Source organism: Cricetulus griseus, assembly GCF_003668045.3.
Source record: "Cricetulus griseus strain 17A/GY chromosome 1 unlocalized genomic scaffold, alternate assembly CriGri-PICRH-1.0 chr1_0, whole genome shotgun sequence".
NCBI classification, from domain to species: domain Eukaryota; kingdom Metazoa; phylum Chordata; class Mammalia; order Rodentia; family Cricetidae; genus Cricetulus; species Cricetulus griseus.
This window is the reverse complement of record NW_023276806.1, coordinates 175,129,421-175,145,621: the sequence shown is the minus strand read 5'-3', so window position 1 is coordinate 175,145,621 and position 16,201 is coordinate 175,129,421. Positions and strand designations below refer to the sequence as shown.

Sequence of the window (16,201 nt, the reverse complement as noted above, 5' to 3'; positions counted from 1 at the left end):
CCTTTTATCACAATGATAAAATGGCCTATTAAAAAGTTTATTTTTTGCTACATCTACCTGAAAAAATATTTGTAAAATGGGAAACATTTGTTTAACAAGGAATACTATGCCTACCACTTATATCGAGGCAAATTGGCTTGTGATATATAACTCTCATGACATGACTATTTTGTTAATGGTTTATTCTTTTTATGTTGGCAGGTTCATGAGAGACAGCTTCAAATGAAGAACAAGAATAGTTGGTAGGCCTGCTCAGAATACTAGTGTTTTCATTTATGTAAAGGCAGTAATGTGATAATTTGAAATATCCAAAGCTAGAGTCACTAGTCTTTTACGTTTATCCCCACTTAGGCTATTCCAGTAAAAGCAAAGCATGCATTCTCTCCATTCTCTCACCACTTACTTCCATTTTCTTTCTTAATTCTCTCCTATTATTTGCTTTTTATGGTATAACTTTTTCTTCTATTTTGAAATAATTAGTAAGCAATTTTTTTTATAACAGTCACCATGTCCAAACACACCCAAACTCACTTTCACCCAGGAATGATAAACCATTGAAAACAGACAAAAAATGTTCAGTAAAGAAAAGGAAAGATCGTCATTTATTTTATTGTATTTAAACTAGCATAAGAGTTACTGACTACTTCAGAAGTTTGAGACTAAATAATAAATAATTAAAATTAATTAGAAAATGATAGATGTTATATAATGTAATTCCCAGGAGAAACCTGGTGATATTTCTGTCTAGGAATGGGATTAAGGTAATATTACTAGTTAGACTTTCCTTCATTTTGCATAGTTAAAATAAAAATGTGGTAGCTGTGAGTTCTTATGACTGTGTGGTGCAATATTATCTCATATGTATTAGAACTTACATTTAAATCTTTGTTAATTGCAGTCCTTAGGAGATTATAGACATGTAACTCATATTGTTAGGAAGGCTTGGTTTTCATGTTTCGCAGCTCTGTTTCTGATCTTCAGAGTGATGCAGAATATGACCTCTCAGCCACTAGTGGTTTTAGAAGAGTTCTTCCCAGCAAGTGTGTGTGTGTGGACAGAAATTTTGCTGACAGCACAATGATCTGCAATCATTAGGTTTGTCTTTAGTTTTAGAGTATAATGATGTAAAATTAGGATTATACTTTAAAAATATCCCCAACATTGAAGTTATACTTCGATCATCTTTAACTTTCTGCAATGGCCATGAGTTACTATCTAACCCACCCAATTTTTTAAAGCCTTTTATGTTTTCCTGATACTGGATATTTATTAATTCTAGGGAGTACCATTATTTTACAACTCACTAAAGAAACTATTGCCAACTGGAATATGACACAATTCCTTTTTTTATCACATAGAAGTTTTATTTCCTCTTTACTAAAAAAGAACTTTTGGGTGAATCAAGGTCTATTTTATGATGTATAATGGACAGGTACACGATGAAGTAAATTAACTATGAGATGACTTGATTGACCTATCAAAATGTTTCTTTTTATTGATAACTCAATTTTTCTAAATTCTGTTTCTCTGTAGAATCATTAGAAAACACAGGCTTGTAAAAACAACCAAACATGACAAAATAGTATAATAAGATGAAGCAAAAACTGTAATATCAAAGTTGGATGTGGCAATCCAAGAAAAATGTTTGGAGAGCAGGCAAAAAAGTCAGGGACCCACTCTTTCTCAGTGTCAGGCATCCTATAAAAACATTAAGCTAATAGCTGTAGTATATACACAGAGGACCCATGTAGGCCCTGTGTTTCCTGCTTCAGTCTCTGTGAGCTCATATGCACCCTGCTTAGCTGATTCATAGAGCTTTGTTCTCCTGGTGTCCTCCATCCCCTTGGATTCTCAGTCTCTGCACCAGACCTTCTGTGGGAGTCCCTGATCTCTGAGAAGAGGAATCTCATAGATACCTCCAATTTAGACTCTTCTCCACACATGTCTGGCTGTGAGCCGTGCATCTATGTCCATCTACTGCTGGCAGTTTCCCTGATGGTGAATGGATAAGGCACTAACCTATGTGTGTTGCAGAATATCATTAGGAATCATTTTGTTGACATTTTTAGACTAATAGTTTTGGGTTTTTAAGCTGGGTCTCTGGTCTATCTAGTCTCTGGTTCTTGAGCCCCAAACAGTGCCAAATACAGGTTACTTCTGAAGGAGTCAAAGCAGATATTGGTTAGTTATGTGCCACCATTGCCTTAAGGATATTTTTCAGACAGGACAGATTGTAAAAGATTTTGTGGCTGGGCATCCACATTTCTCTTTTAGTAGCCCTCAGAGTTACTTGAGACTTTAGTAGATTGACTCTTAACCATTATATCAAAGCATACCTAGAACTTTCAACTCCCAGTTATGTCATCAGGGGAAGGGTATCTCTTTTTCTTAAGAAAATCTCTTTAATCAAGTACAATACTCTTTTTTATTTCAAACCATTTTTAAAGGGTTAAGTTATAATACAACTAATTACAGTAACATGCTATGCTTATCACTGAGGGAAACAACCAGGTACATTGAAAAAAAATAAAACAGAAATCCATTAAAAGTATCCTACCCATTGGAAAATTTCACTCATTTTCAACTTTATTTTGGTAAATTTAAGCATATGCATATGTAGAGAAAATAGACAATTGCCCCTAAGTATCAATGACACACATTCAACACTTATCTCATTGTCCAACTTTTCAAGTCTTTTTCTCTTCTTTCCTCCAATTCTGGAGTGATTTCTTTAGGGCAAGTGATTCTGCATATCCATACCCTCCCAAGTACTTGCTTATCACAGGGAAGTGATGGACTGCAGAGCTGCTACCTCTCCTGTCTGCCCCTTTGTATTATTTTCCTAAACGTACAACAGCACATGTTAGTCAGGTAGAAGTGCATTTTAACACAGTCTTTTCATAGCTATGCCCAAAGTGCTACAACTTATTAATTTCAAATGCCTAGCTCATATTTAATTTATATTCCCTTGATTGTCTCACAGATACTTTGTGAGAGTCCCTTTCTACTTTCTCTTCCCACCCTCCATTCCTTCCTTTACCATTTTTCCTTCCTTCTTTTCTTATGAATCAGATGAAAACAAAGTTGGTCATTGAATTTGAAGGGCCGAGCAGACTGATGAGCGGTTCAGACATCTTGCTGCTTTTACAAAGATGAGTTTGGGTTCCAGCAACCAGACGGTGGCTTACATTTCAAACTCCAATTCCAGGGGCATTTGATGCCCTTCACTGCCACTGCATGTGCATGGTGCACAGACCTGAGAACAGACAAAACACTCATATGCAAAAAATAAATCTCAATAAATAAAAATGTTACAAATGCATCTGGATAGTATGCCTCTGTAGTCTCTTTTTCCATATACCGTTCTTAGAATATTATGTTTAGCTCTATTTTAGAGAAAAAGCAGTGTATTGGAGGGGGGGGGGCTTGTGTTACATGTGTCATCTATGACTGATGTCATAAATAGTTGTTGAGCAGATTAGACTGAGTGCGATGTAAACAGACAGCATGTGTTTCTTTATCATTGTTATCCCTTGAAACAAGCTCTGTGAGACTACCCTTCACACCCCCAAGCTGTACTTTTTCTGTATACAAAGTATTAATTCATTGACTCTTCAAAATTCTTGCTATTGAGTGGTCTGGTTGAATCTAACATATTATTTTATTTTATCACTCAACTTTTAGGGATTTCTACCTTCCCACTCCCCTCTCACACACGGTTGGCCCATTTCATTCCCACATTGGAAAATGTCTTGGCTATTTATTTGTTTGCTTGTTTTGTGTGTGTTTTCTTTTACCACATTTTCTCTTACTGTTTTTTTGTTCAGTCTGGGTATTTAATATCAAACCCAAGGGTGAGGTGTATATTAGAATATAGAGCAGCTTCATGTGCTCCTGCCACTTGATTTTCCTGTAAGTGTGCTCTGTTTCAGAGGCAGGACTCTGTCCTGTCTCTCTAATGAGAAACATTGGCTGCTCAGAGATTTTGCATGACTGATGACTTCTCCCTATTGGTCTCTCACTGGCAGCTCCCAGTTTCCCCTCAACCCCTATTTCCTTGGGAATATTTCTTTTTCATTGTTATCTTCTTTATCTTAAAGAAAACTCTCCTGGGAAAAGCAAGTGATGTCTCTCCTGAAACCTGCAGTGCCAGTAGGAAGAAGCCTACATTAGTGCTAGATCCCCCATGAAGAGTGTAGGCTTCCCTCATTGTCACTTGCTCCTTGTAGCTTGCTTGTTCTCCTAGTTGTGGCTAACTCTCAATGGTTTGCACCAACTACCTCACGTAGACAGTTTCTGGAAGTCTAGCCTCTCTCAGCCCTGGAAGACAATAATTTGTCAAAGCTGGAAGATGACATTTTGCCACAGTGAGGACGGAAGATTCTCAGAGCAGTACAATAACTACAAGCTGATACCTGCGGGAAAATTCTCTTAAGAGTTACGGTCTTTTTGCATATGGTCTAAACACAAGTAACCTTTAAACCTAGACTAGTATTCTTTAAACCTAGTCATCTTCTGTTCTCTGGAGCAAGGCAAATAAAAATGAAAACACAACATCCTTGGGATCTTGGCATGTCATTTAGCTTACCAACTCTGTTTCCTCAATCAAAAGCCTGCTCTAAATGACTAGCCAGCATTCTGACAAGCTGTATTTGATCATTCATGGTAATTAGAGCCAGTCTATATGTCTAACCTAAATAATTAAAATTCATGCCTTGGTAGAGGTGAGACACAAATCATCTGGTGGCCCATTTAAGATAAGTTGAAGTATCATAGTCCTTGCCTTTAATGAATAAAGTTTGGTAGTAGAAACATTTCAAATAAAAGCCTATTCAATATATAAAAAACCTTTAAAGAAGTAAGCAGGGTGACTAACCAGGGCACAAGAGGAAATAAGAAAAACAAGTACCCATTTGTAAGCATTTCCAATTTTGTATGTCCATATTCTTGTCAAGAAAGCAATCATTCATCAAGTACTTTTATGTATGAATAATGTTCAAAGATTAGTTAGGAAGGGAGATATCGATTTTCATAATTGAAGAAGGGGCACACAATGTGATTCTGAGCTGGTAATATCATATCATTCAATGCCCTTTCCAAACAACTGAATCCACCAGCCTGTGTCTAGCATTGCGTATTTGATCAGGTATGAGAATCAGATTCAGATACCAAGAGAGAAACAACAAATATGAATTCTGATCTTGACCTTATTGTTTACTTACCTTAGCTACATGCTACTGATGCTTGGCAGTTATTTCTGTATGCTGTATCTCGGTAGAGATTAGCTGTCTGTTAAGAGGACAAATGATGCATCCTAGAAAAAGAAGGGAGATTTGAGAAGGAATAGCAGCTAGGCATAGGAAGGAAAGGACAAAGAGATCTGGCTTGCCCCGTGACAAAAACTTAAAATGTAGGTGCTGACAATATAGTCAGCATTCATAAGAGATTATTGAGAAGATGTGAGTATATTACAGACAAGGCTGTTGCTCCCTTAAAATTTATGTAATTAATGAACTATTAAAGGCAATATGTCATACAACCTATACAATTCTCTTTGCCAACTCTTCTTGGAAGAATAGTACCCATTCTGTCCTCCAATATCATGGGAAATTTTGTATACTCTACCACAATGTATCCCTATTGGAGTTTTATCTCTTCAATTTCTATGTGTTTCCTTTATTGGAGTCCATATATTTCATAGTCTAAGATTCAACAATGGGAAAAATATCAAAGATTAATAAATTGTGTGTAGGAATGGTTACTAATGGTAACATGGGTGGTATAATCCTATGTCCAAGCATTTGAACTATGGAAGAGAATGTCTTTTGAAAAGTAAAGAGTTTCTACATAGAAAATACTGCCAAAAGATATTGGCTGATAAACAGGTAGGGAGAAATCTGTCTGAGGATGTGAAAAGGTTTGAAATAAAGCAGAAGCAGGCCGATTTTTTGAAACAGTACCACCTTAAAACAGAATGAAAGAAAGAAAGGAATGTGGAAAATTCATAGCATATGTTCTCCCTAAGATACTCCTAATATTAAGTATCTGTAGAAATACACTTAGGTGAAACAGCTCCATATGAACCATAAAAATAATCTTGTACTTAACCTCAGGGTAGTAATTTACCCTCTAGTATATATCTGAAATATGTTGATCAAAAGAATTTATTTTGTTAACTGTTAGTATTCCAGTATTTTAGAAACAATAGTTAATTTGTAGAATGAGTAGGGTTTTTACCAAGTGATGGTTTTCAAGTATGTTGATTTGTAGCTTAAGATATAAATACCTACTTTCCAGAATGAATTGATTAAAATGTTTACCTTTTAAAAGATAAATCATAATATGTGGTTTTAATTTTGTATGATCATAATTAATTAGACAGTTACATAGAAAGAGCAAATTTATACATTTTACATAAATATATATAAGCTGTTGTTTCTTTTATATCAAATAATATTTTTACAGTATGTATTTTCAATAGAAAAGCTGCAAATGATTGTGGGAATGGAAACCATCAATCATGGTGCTATTGTTCACTTGAGAGAGGGGGCCTTTTCCTCTGCTTACTCCTGACTTAGTTTAATAGTGGTTTTGTTGGTTTCCCACTGCTGATGTAAAAAAAAAAAATACTGCAAATTTAGTTATAAAAAATAAGACAAAAATTTATTACTTTCCAGTTCTGCAAATCAGAAGTGCAAAAATATATCTCAGGGGCCTAAAATCAAGGTATTGGCAAAGATGTCTTCTTTCATGAAAATTCTAGAAGAGATTACATGTCCTTGTCTTCCAGATTCTTGGGCCAACTAATTTCCTTGGCTCATAGGCCTACTATGAAAGCCAGGGACATCAGGCCAAGTATCTTCTGCACTGCCATCTCTGATACTTCAGAGATCCCCTTTGTTTGTAAAGAACCTTTTGATTACATCAGGGCCACCTGTCCTATCTAGACTAACGATTAATGACACTAATGTTCCTTTATTGTGTAACATAGCCTGATTCATAGGTTTGGAGATTAAGGACAAAGAATTCTCTAGGAACCAGTATACCACATCATACAACAGAGCTCAGGGACCCAGAAAAGCTGTTATGGCTACTGGCTCAAAGGCAAGTGAATTTGAATCAGTGAATATTTCCTGGGGGCTTCCTGGTAGAATGTGTTTGATGAGAGTTCCCAGTACAGTTTTCCCTAAGGCATAGAATGAAGTCTACATCTCTCTCCTAGCCTCGCCTCAGGCAAGGATGACCAAGAACTAAATCTTTGGTGAGTGATATTAATGTATTTGCTACTAATTATGAGTTTTAGCTTGTTCCCATCAGTGATCCTGTTACATTTGGATTAAAAAAAATGGGAACAAACTGAAAACAGATCCTAAAAAAAAAGTTCCATTACTTTAAATGCACTACAATAAGTTTACTCTGTATTGAACAGTAGACTAGACAAATAGCTTTTTTTTTTAACAAGGGGTCATCATCATATAGTTATCTACTGGACTCCGAGCATATGCCTCTCACCCCACTGTCCTTCCTGTTATCAGTACATATATAGTATTGTGTGACTGTAAATGCTGGACCCATGATTTCTATAATGTGATTCTTGACCCATTGTGACTGACTTAATTGCTTCATGCAATTATTTTTAGTTGCATTAATTTTCATGAGTATGTAATAATTTCATTCACTGTGCCTGAAAACTCTTCCATCGGGAAGCACATTCTTTGTGGGAAACCATGGCATACTGAGATCAGACATGCCAACTGTGGAGCAGGTGCTTTCCCTCCTCAGCATCCCCATTGCTTATGCTCCTGGAAGTAGACAGAAGCACCATCACAATATGAGGATCCAGCCTCCTTGATCTGCATATATGTGTCAGATGTTGCTGGATGGTCATCAGAGCCTCTTTTACCATTCCTCTTTTCACTCTTTAATTATCTTTCCCATTCCTAACATAGCCTATATTCAATGCTAATTAGAATTCACATTTTTAAAATTATAACTTAGCATGAACAGGTTGTCAGCTTCCATAATGTATAAATACACTGTGATTTAAACAAACACTAAATATGAGCAAATTAACCATCAGAAACTAGTGACAACAACTACAGGAAATTACTAGACTTTCTTCTGTACACAACAAGCATTGCTTAGTGTGTGAATATTATCACCGCTAAAAATTGATGTTTTCATTCATTTTAACAATAACTGCCACCTACATGTATTTTTATTATTTATTTGTCAGGCTTTTATAATTGTTATTTGGAATCAGTGGGGGGTTTTTGTATGTGGGAATGTCTAATATATATCAAAAGTTTAAACTTAATTTTACTCTTAGAAGACTTTTATCACTGCCATTTATGAAAATAGGAAATGCTAACTATATGTGTAAATTGGCCCAGGCTGATAGGGAGATGATAAGGCCTGTAAGCGGCACACTTCCATGTTAAGTGGTTAAGACTGACAGTTGCTTGTGCCCTGGCTACTCCATGCTGTATTAGCCATAATGGGAAAGATCTGTGGTGACTCATAACGCTTTTTTAACACTTGCCTCGGGGATATTACCTACTTTGAAAGGGCTTTTTAAACTCTTGTTGAATTCATATTGAAATAATCCACTTTATCCATGTCCTCAAGATCATGTTTGTATAGCAGTAGTTGTTTTAATAACATTTCAGGGTTCAGAGTCATGCATGGTAGCAGTCATTTTAAAGCAAAGAAAAGAAAAGGAAAAAGAACAGAAAGAAAAGAAAATTTCAAGGTTAGATCTCAAGATTCTGAATACTAACTCTCTCTGAGAACATAATGTAATTTCTGGAACCTCTATTAAACGCCTGACTTAAGTTAGCTGTGCAAAACCCTGTTTCAGCCAGGACTTCTCTCCTAACCAGTCTTCTTGTTCAGTGTTTGGATTTGAAATATCAATGTCTCATCATGTGCCAAGGGTGTGTGTAAAGGTGTGTCATTGTGCATATTAATCCTGGGTCACTTTATTAGTGTGCTCTTTGGGCACACTTGGGAGTCATTGATTAGCACCACCTTCTAACTTGTATCCTTAACACAATCATCTGATATCCTTCCCAGGGAATGAATCTCCAGATCTGAGATGGAGAGTTTGAAGGAAGTACCAGGTGTCCTACTCTCTTGCCCGCTTCACACCATTTACGACCTCCCATTAATCTGCTTCTTGCTGGCTCTGGGCTCTTGCCTCTCTGGGGCAATGGCCCTACATTTTATGTCCCCATACCTCTGATGTACACATGACTCTTTCCTTTACCCCTAAATCTATGGAAATAAAAATCTTTCCAGTCTTTTCTCTTTGGCTCATGGAAATGAGAGACTTAGGATGCTCCCCCATCTTGGGTTTCTGGTTGTCTCTGTCATATTTCAAATACATGGAATCACCCGTTCTTTCCTAGAAAGCCTGTATCGACCTTCTTTGCTAACATTGCCTTACCTTCTTTCTGTTCAGTGTTTTGTCCTATGCAATTTGTAACATGCTATAATTTATTAAGACCTTATTGCCAAATTCTGCTTACTAACATAACATCTTAAAATATATTTTATTAAACAATTAAAATTAAATGTTGGAATTAATTGTTTTCTCAGAAATACCACGAGAAAGATGGACAGTGCTTTAGACTGTCTCCTCTATGTCTCCTTTTCAGAGTGTGCAAAATATTGAGGAGAAAAAAAGCCCAACTATAAAATCAAGGTTTCCAGACCAGACTATTTCTATTCATAGCACTGAAAATGGGACATGATACTAGCTATTTCAGAAAAAGCCATGCCAAGGTGAATAATTTATGTGGGAAAAACCTTAAAGGCTTAATTATGTAAATATTATTCTACTACTAAGTTTTACAAAAGCACATTTTTATCTACTCTTCATCGCTTAGATTGGTTCAGAAGTTCAGAACTTTGATACTAAAAGCATGCAAATTTAGTAACAAAGACTTTCATGTAAATTCCATGTTCAAGGTAGAGTTAGTTGCAAGCCCAAAGTTGTGGGTTCTTATGTCTACATATTTTAAAATATTATTTATAACATTTTGTTCTCATAGGTAATCGGTTTGCATTTTAGAGATTTTTTTTTTCAAGTGGTATATGTTTAGGCATTTTTTTTGTGGCCATAGCAAATAGTATTTTTCAAATCATATTTTGTGGTCTGTGTGTGTGATGTGGTTTGGGCATGTTTATTGAGGGACAACATCAGGTATTACTCCTTGCCATCCACTTTGAGATGGTATCTTTTATTGTCATTACTGGTTACTGTGTACACAATGTGACCAGGCCTCACAGGCTTTAAGATCTTCTCCCTTCCCCAAACCCTGACCCAGTCTTGTTGGAAAAACCCAGAGATTATAGACAGTCACTACCATATCCTCTTGTATGTGGGTTCTTGAAATTCAAACTCAGGACCTCATTTTTGTGTGTCAAGGACCTTACTAACTGAGCATCTTCCCATCTCTCTATCTGTAGTTTTTGATAGAATTTCCTTCTAATGCCCTAACTGCCTTTAAACAAAAGGCTGCTCTTAAAACTAACCAAAACTTTCATTAACTATAAAAATATAGCAGTGCTCATGAACACAGAATCCTATTGAGAGAAGAAAACTGAGCTCAGAAATATGAAGTTGCTTACACATTCCCATCAATACAGAAGCCACATTGAACAAGTTCATGAGGTCCTAGGGAGTAAAATTTTCAACAAGAATTCTTTTTTTTAATTTTAATTTTTATTTTGTAGATCATACCATTTGGGGTGTAAAAACTCCTCTGAAATCACAAATGCAAATGTTCAAAGTCGATCCTTGGGATGTGCTGGTTATAGATGAAGAAATAATATAGATTCCAGTAGCATATGGATCACCAGCTGATCTAGAAACATGGCTGTGTGGAGTGTTTATTGAGTGTAGCATTGAAACTCAAGTTCAGCCACAGGGTTTGTCTTTACTACCCAGTTGTCAGGATGACAAATATGAACTACTTCACTATGACTCAATTTTTTTCTGTACTATTATTACACTTCTAAATGCACAAAATTGTTATGATTCTTTTACTAATACTTTATAGCATATAAGTAATACATTCTTACATTTCCATTCTTAAGTCAACAAGCAAAACCATCTGAAGTTATTTGGTGCGCTGTGCACACAGAACGGCGTCATGGAAAATTGGAGGAACGTACACATTTCAGAAAGTTTGTATAACATTTGGTTTCTTGTTTCATTTTTCCATATCCCACCTCCCCACATCAGTTCTCACTTTAAAGGGGTGCTCCTGTCAAATCAAATGACTGATTTAATTTTTAACTGTATTTTGAGCCATCGTTTATAGAAAAGGCTGGATAATTTTGATTTCTGTTTTCTTCACAGATGTTCACAAAGTTATACAGAGATAGACTGGTGTTTTCTCAATAAGGACAGATGAATTCAAGGACAAATATAAGAGATCTTATGTAATGCAGAAAATGCCAACCCTGGAGGAAGGCAAGATGATTATCACGCCTTTGACAGGAGCAGTACCTATGAATCACAGAACCTATTGCCTTGACTCTCAAAACCTCCTTGTCAACCTCCCAGTCTATGAAGAAATCCTCTCCTAATATGGCTTGCACTTAGCAGTACTATCAGTCCCAGTTCTGTTACTGCTGCTGCTGAAGACCAAGAAAGCACTGGTCCTGTCTCCGTGACTTAATTGTCCAAATGCACAAGTGAAGAAGGGACCACATTCCTGTACTCTGCTTTATTGTGGAATGAGTTGAATTGTTTTTGTTGAAATCATTTTGAAAGTATCACCTATGCCCCATCACAGTCCTTCATGCTTTAAGAACTGCATCTGTAGAGTAGAAGAGATAGCTCAGCAGGTAACCTGCTTGCTGTGTAAATGTGAGCTGGAGTTTGGAACTCTGGCCCTTACATAAAAACCCAGGAAAGTGTAGGAGCCAACTGTTTTCTCAGCAATCAGAAGTGGAGATGGGTTCCCAGGCAAGCCAGCTAGCTTGACTGAAAATGAGCAAGTTCTGGGCTATGAAGGAGACACTGAAAAGTGTCTAGAGAATGATCTAGAGGACATCCTATAATCCTATATCAGCCATTGGCTTCAGTGTATATATGCACATCAACAAAGGTGTGAGAATGTACATAAGTAAACACACACACACACACACACCATAAACATAAGTGAAATTGTTCATATTTGCACATCTTATCTGACTACATGATCTTGCTGTCCTATATAATTCTGCAGACTCTCTTACTCAAAAGTGCTACAAATATAGATGAACTTCAGTTGTAAAATTCGTATCTATAAATGAACTTAAAAACTCAAACCTTCAAAATTTGCTCTTGAATAGAGATTTTGCAACAAATTTGTAAGTCACTAAGATGTTGGAGCCCTTCATTAAACTTTCACAGGACTGCCTGTAGTCAGTTGCATAGGACGGATGATCTGTAGCTGTATAAGAACAGGGCAGGGTGCAATCTTCAAATAACACAGTTTGTGTTCTGTGTTATTCTCAACTGTCATCAATTGTGAAGGACTCTATTTTTTTCAGTTATGATGACAAGAGACTATTGCTCCACAGTGGAAGCCCCCTAGACAGTAATGGCATGCATTTCTTATCTGTACAAAGGGTATTGCCGGCTGCCAAACATATTAGAACAGTAAACCATCGAGGAAGAGACATTTTCTCTGTCCCGGTTTACTTAAGTGATTTATTTGAACTTCAAATTTTAGTGTCTGAAATTACTCCTGATATTGAATCTGCTTTTTTTTTTTTTTAAATTGCTTCAGGTCCCATGGAGCTCATTTAGATTTAGGGCTTAGATACAGTGGTGATCTCTGTACAGGTTAAGAGTTCGAAGAGTGAAGGGAAACATAGAAAGAGCCACAGTGAAAGCAAAGACATTGGGTTGGAATTTGAGTATTGTGTTTTGAAAGATGAAGCATCCAGGACCAGGGTGATTATAATAGGATTTGCTGCCCTTTTCCTTTTTTAGAATCTACAAACTGTGGAATTGAGCCACTGTTGTCTGAAAGCTCTGTTCTTTTTTAAATTTTTGGTTGTTTTATAATTAATATTCTTACTTATATTTTTTACTTTTTATTTTATTGTTATTATTTCCCGTTTTAGTTTTCCTTCAGGTGGGAATGCTACATGGGAAAGGACAGATAAGGAGAGAATGGGGAAATAATGGGATTGGGGTGCATGATGTGAAATTTCCAAATAATCTATGAAAATTATGTTAAAAAATTAAATTCCTGTGTTGTGTGATTAAGTTTTGATAGGCTGAGTTTTTCTTTTTAAATGAGTTTACTACTATTTGGGAAAAAGGACATGGGATGCAGGTCACTCCTTTTGCCTTTTCCTCAGGCTTGACCCCTAACCTTCATATTATAGGAGCCAGTGGATGCTGTAAGGCTAAATAGGTAAATCTCCAAGTCAGTCATATACTATATGATTACTTAAGGTTTGTCTGCTGTCTTACCAAGCACTGAGTTAGACTGATAAGGAAGGCCAGGGATTTCTGACACTTTGGAGTTTGTTTCTGTAGAACTAGACCCCTTATTCTTCACCCATAGCCTACTCCTTTTCTTCCCTTAGCTTTATAGCAATCAGCATGCTGAAGAAACTTTCATGTGCTTGTGTGCTTGTACACATGTTTAGCTGCATGGTGAATCTCCAGAAATAGCTGGACCCCTGAAAAATAGTTCCCATTAATCTTGCTTGGCCTGGTGTCATGCTTATAAGCACTGTGATTCCCCACCCACCCCCCACAAAAGGGGATACTATAGAAATCACCTGGGAAGTAATGTCAGGGCTATTTGATCCAGCAATTGGAGAGAGCCAACACCCAGAAAAAAATGTATGGAGAGAGGAAGATAGACTTTGGATGAGCAAGCACCTTCTCCTCATGGAACCTTAACTGTTTGGGAGGGTTGGGGAAAGAGCAAGAGGGGTGCTGCGTCTAGGGTGAGAGCCTGGATCTAAGTCAGGTACTCTGAGATACTTTGTAAAGTGTGTTTCCTAGAATATGAGATTGTTCCTAGGAAATATATAAATGTGTGTGATGAAGACAAGAGATGGCATTGTAGTTTCTGAAAAGGAAAATGTATTCCTCATAGAATATTAGAGACAAGATGAATGGAAAAGTCTACAAATAGCCTTAAAGAAATGACACCCAACTGAGGTGATGGATACACCAAAGACTGTGATTTGAGCATTGTGTAATGCATCCATGTATTGCAATGTTACATTCTACCCACAAACATATACAACCACTATACTTCAATTAGACACATACATTATCCTTTTAACAACATATGAAGGTGGAATGAGCCTATTCTTTCTTACTCATCCCGATTAACATTTCCTATTAATGAAGAGAAATGCAGTCATATAAAAATCCATCATTGGTAAAAACACCAAGAACGAAGCTCAAAATTGCCATGTCCTTGTCAGGCATCATTTTTCCAGCTGCTGGGGTCATAGGATGAGGCTGTGAGGCAGGCTGAAAGCAGGTGGCTATAATTAGTTCTGGGAAATATTAACATTGTCATCTCTCTGAGCAGGAGGTTAAGGACAGCACATCTCCATTTCTCTTATTGGCCCTGAAAAGTGGCTTTGGCATCCTGTCACCAGATGCCAGCAGATCCAGTGTGCTGCAGGGTTCCACTGTCATTGCCGTGGGTGTCATCTGTAGGAACTGGTACAGTGCACTGCACCAAGGCCTCACCACTGTTCTTGTTATGGAGTGCAATCATCTCTGTCACCTTTAATGTTGGCCTACAGATTGACTTTGAACTCCCTCCATATTTGAAAATAAATTCTTTTCAAAGTCTTTGTAGTATGTTTTTCAATTGGTTGGATTTAGCATAAAACAATGGCTGTGTGTGCCTGGGAAGTAGAAAGCAAGTGTAGATGGGAAATGTTCAGTTTTGGAAAGCAGAGTGCAGAATGTGGCCTAGTTTCAAAATGTTTATTTGAAACACAATTTGAACAGAATTGAAAACTATCCTTTCTGGAAAGCATTCATAAAAATCTTTGACTATGTTTTTCACCTAAAATATGTATTTGCACACTGCCTCTGTAAACTGTTTTAATAGTACTTAAAATAATTACTGTTGAACTAGTGGGGTTTCAACAAAAAGAAAGGTTAAAGGGCATGCCATAAGATGTCAACATTATGAGGTATGAATACAACTAGAAAAGTATCACTTGCATATTATTCATTAAGCATTCGTAAAAGAGGCTCAGAATCACCTTTCTCTTTTCTTGTTGTTGTTGTTGTTGTTTTGAAATAGGCTATTGCTTTGTAGCTCAGGCTGGCCTCAAATTCATCCTCCTGCCTCATTCTCCTTGCTGAGATTATAAGCATGCATCACCAATCCAGATTAAAGCATCTCAATAAAAAATAACTATAAATAAAACCTACATAAAACCATCTTGTAAATGAAAGTAATATGGAGAAATTATCTTCAGTTGACAATGTGCAACAGTTATGACATTCAGGTCAGTTCACCCTATCTGGGCTTCCTTTTCCTCATTTATAAATATGGAAAAAATACTGTCTCTTTGGTCAGCTATGAGGATTTAATCACATATTATGTGACAAATATATGTGTGTATACATGTATATACATCTGTACATACGTATGTGTATACACACACACACAGACACACAGCTTCGCAATGGCTTTTCAAACACACAGGTAGGAACTGAAGTTCCCTGTGCTTTTCCCATGCCACACTGTGCTTCTAATCCTGTTGTTATGGGGGCAAACATGGGAAAGTTGGGCCAGATGATAACACTTTTTTCCTGATATTTCTGTAATCTTCCTTTCCTTTTTAAAGTGGAGTGCTGGGGGGACTTTAAAATATATTCATGATTTCATTGTTGACTATTTACTTATCAATTATCTCATTAAAACAGTCTTAGCCAAGCACTGTATTTGGAACACAGAAGGGATTTAGAGAATGCACATGTCTCCCCAGAACAGGTGTTAAAGTCTTGGTCATAGCTTGGCTCTCGAGTCATAATGGGAACTTTAAATGGGAGACCTAGGAGGCAACTTGAACCACTGTGGGAAGCTTGTCTTCCATGGGCATCTTTGGACAAAAGCCATTTGCTATCTTTCTTTGCTTGTCCTGCTACGTGATACTCTACCATTTGCATCCAGCTGGGATGTGTGACCTCAGAACAAAC

General features: G+C 36.8%; 1 protein-coding gene and 1 long non-coding RNA gene across 2 annotated transcripts in view; both read left to right on the top strand.

Annotated features, from left to right (window-relative positions):
* Magi2 (membrane associated guanylate kinase, WW and PDZ domain containing 2) overlaps window positions 1–16,201 on the top strand; it is a 1,367,305-nt gene that overhangs the window by 33,863 nt on the left and 1,317,241 nt on the right.
* Window positions 249–14,836, top strand: LOC113833160. The gene is made up of 2 exons (XR_003480714.2): window positions 249–11,193; window positions 11,369–14,836. It is a non-coding gene; the product is annotated as an uncharacterized LOC113833160 (long non-coding RNA).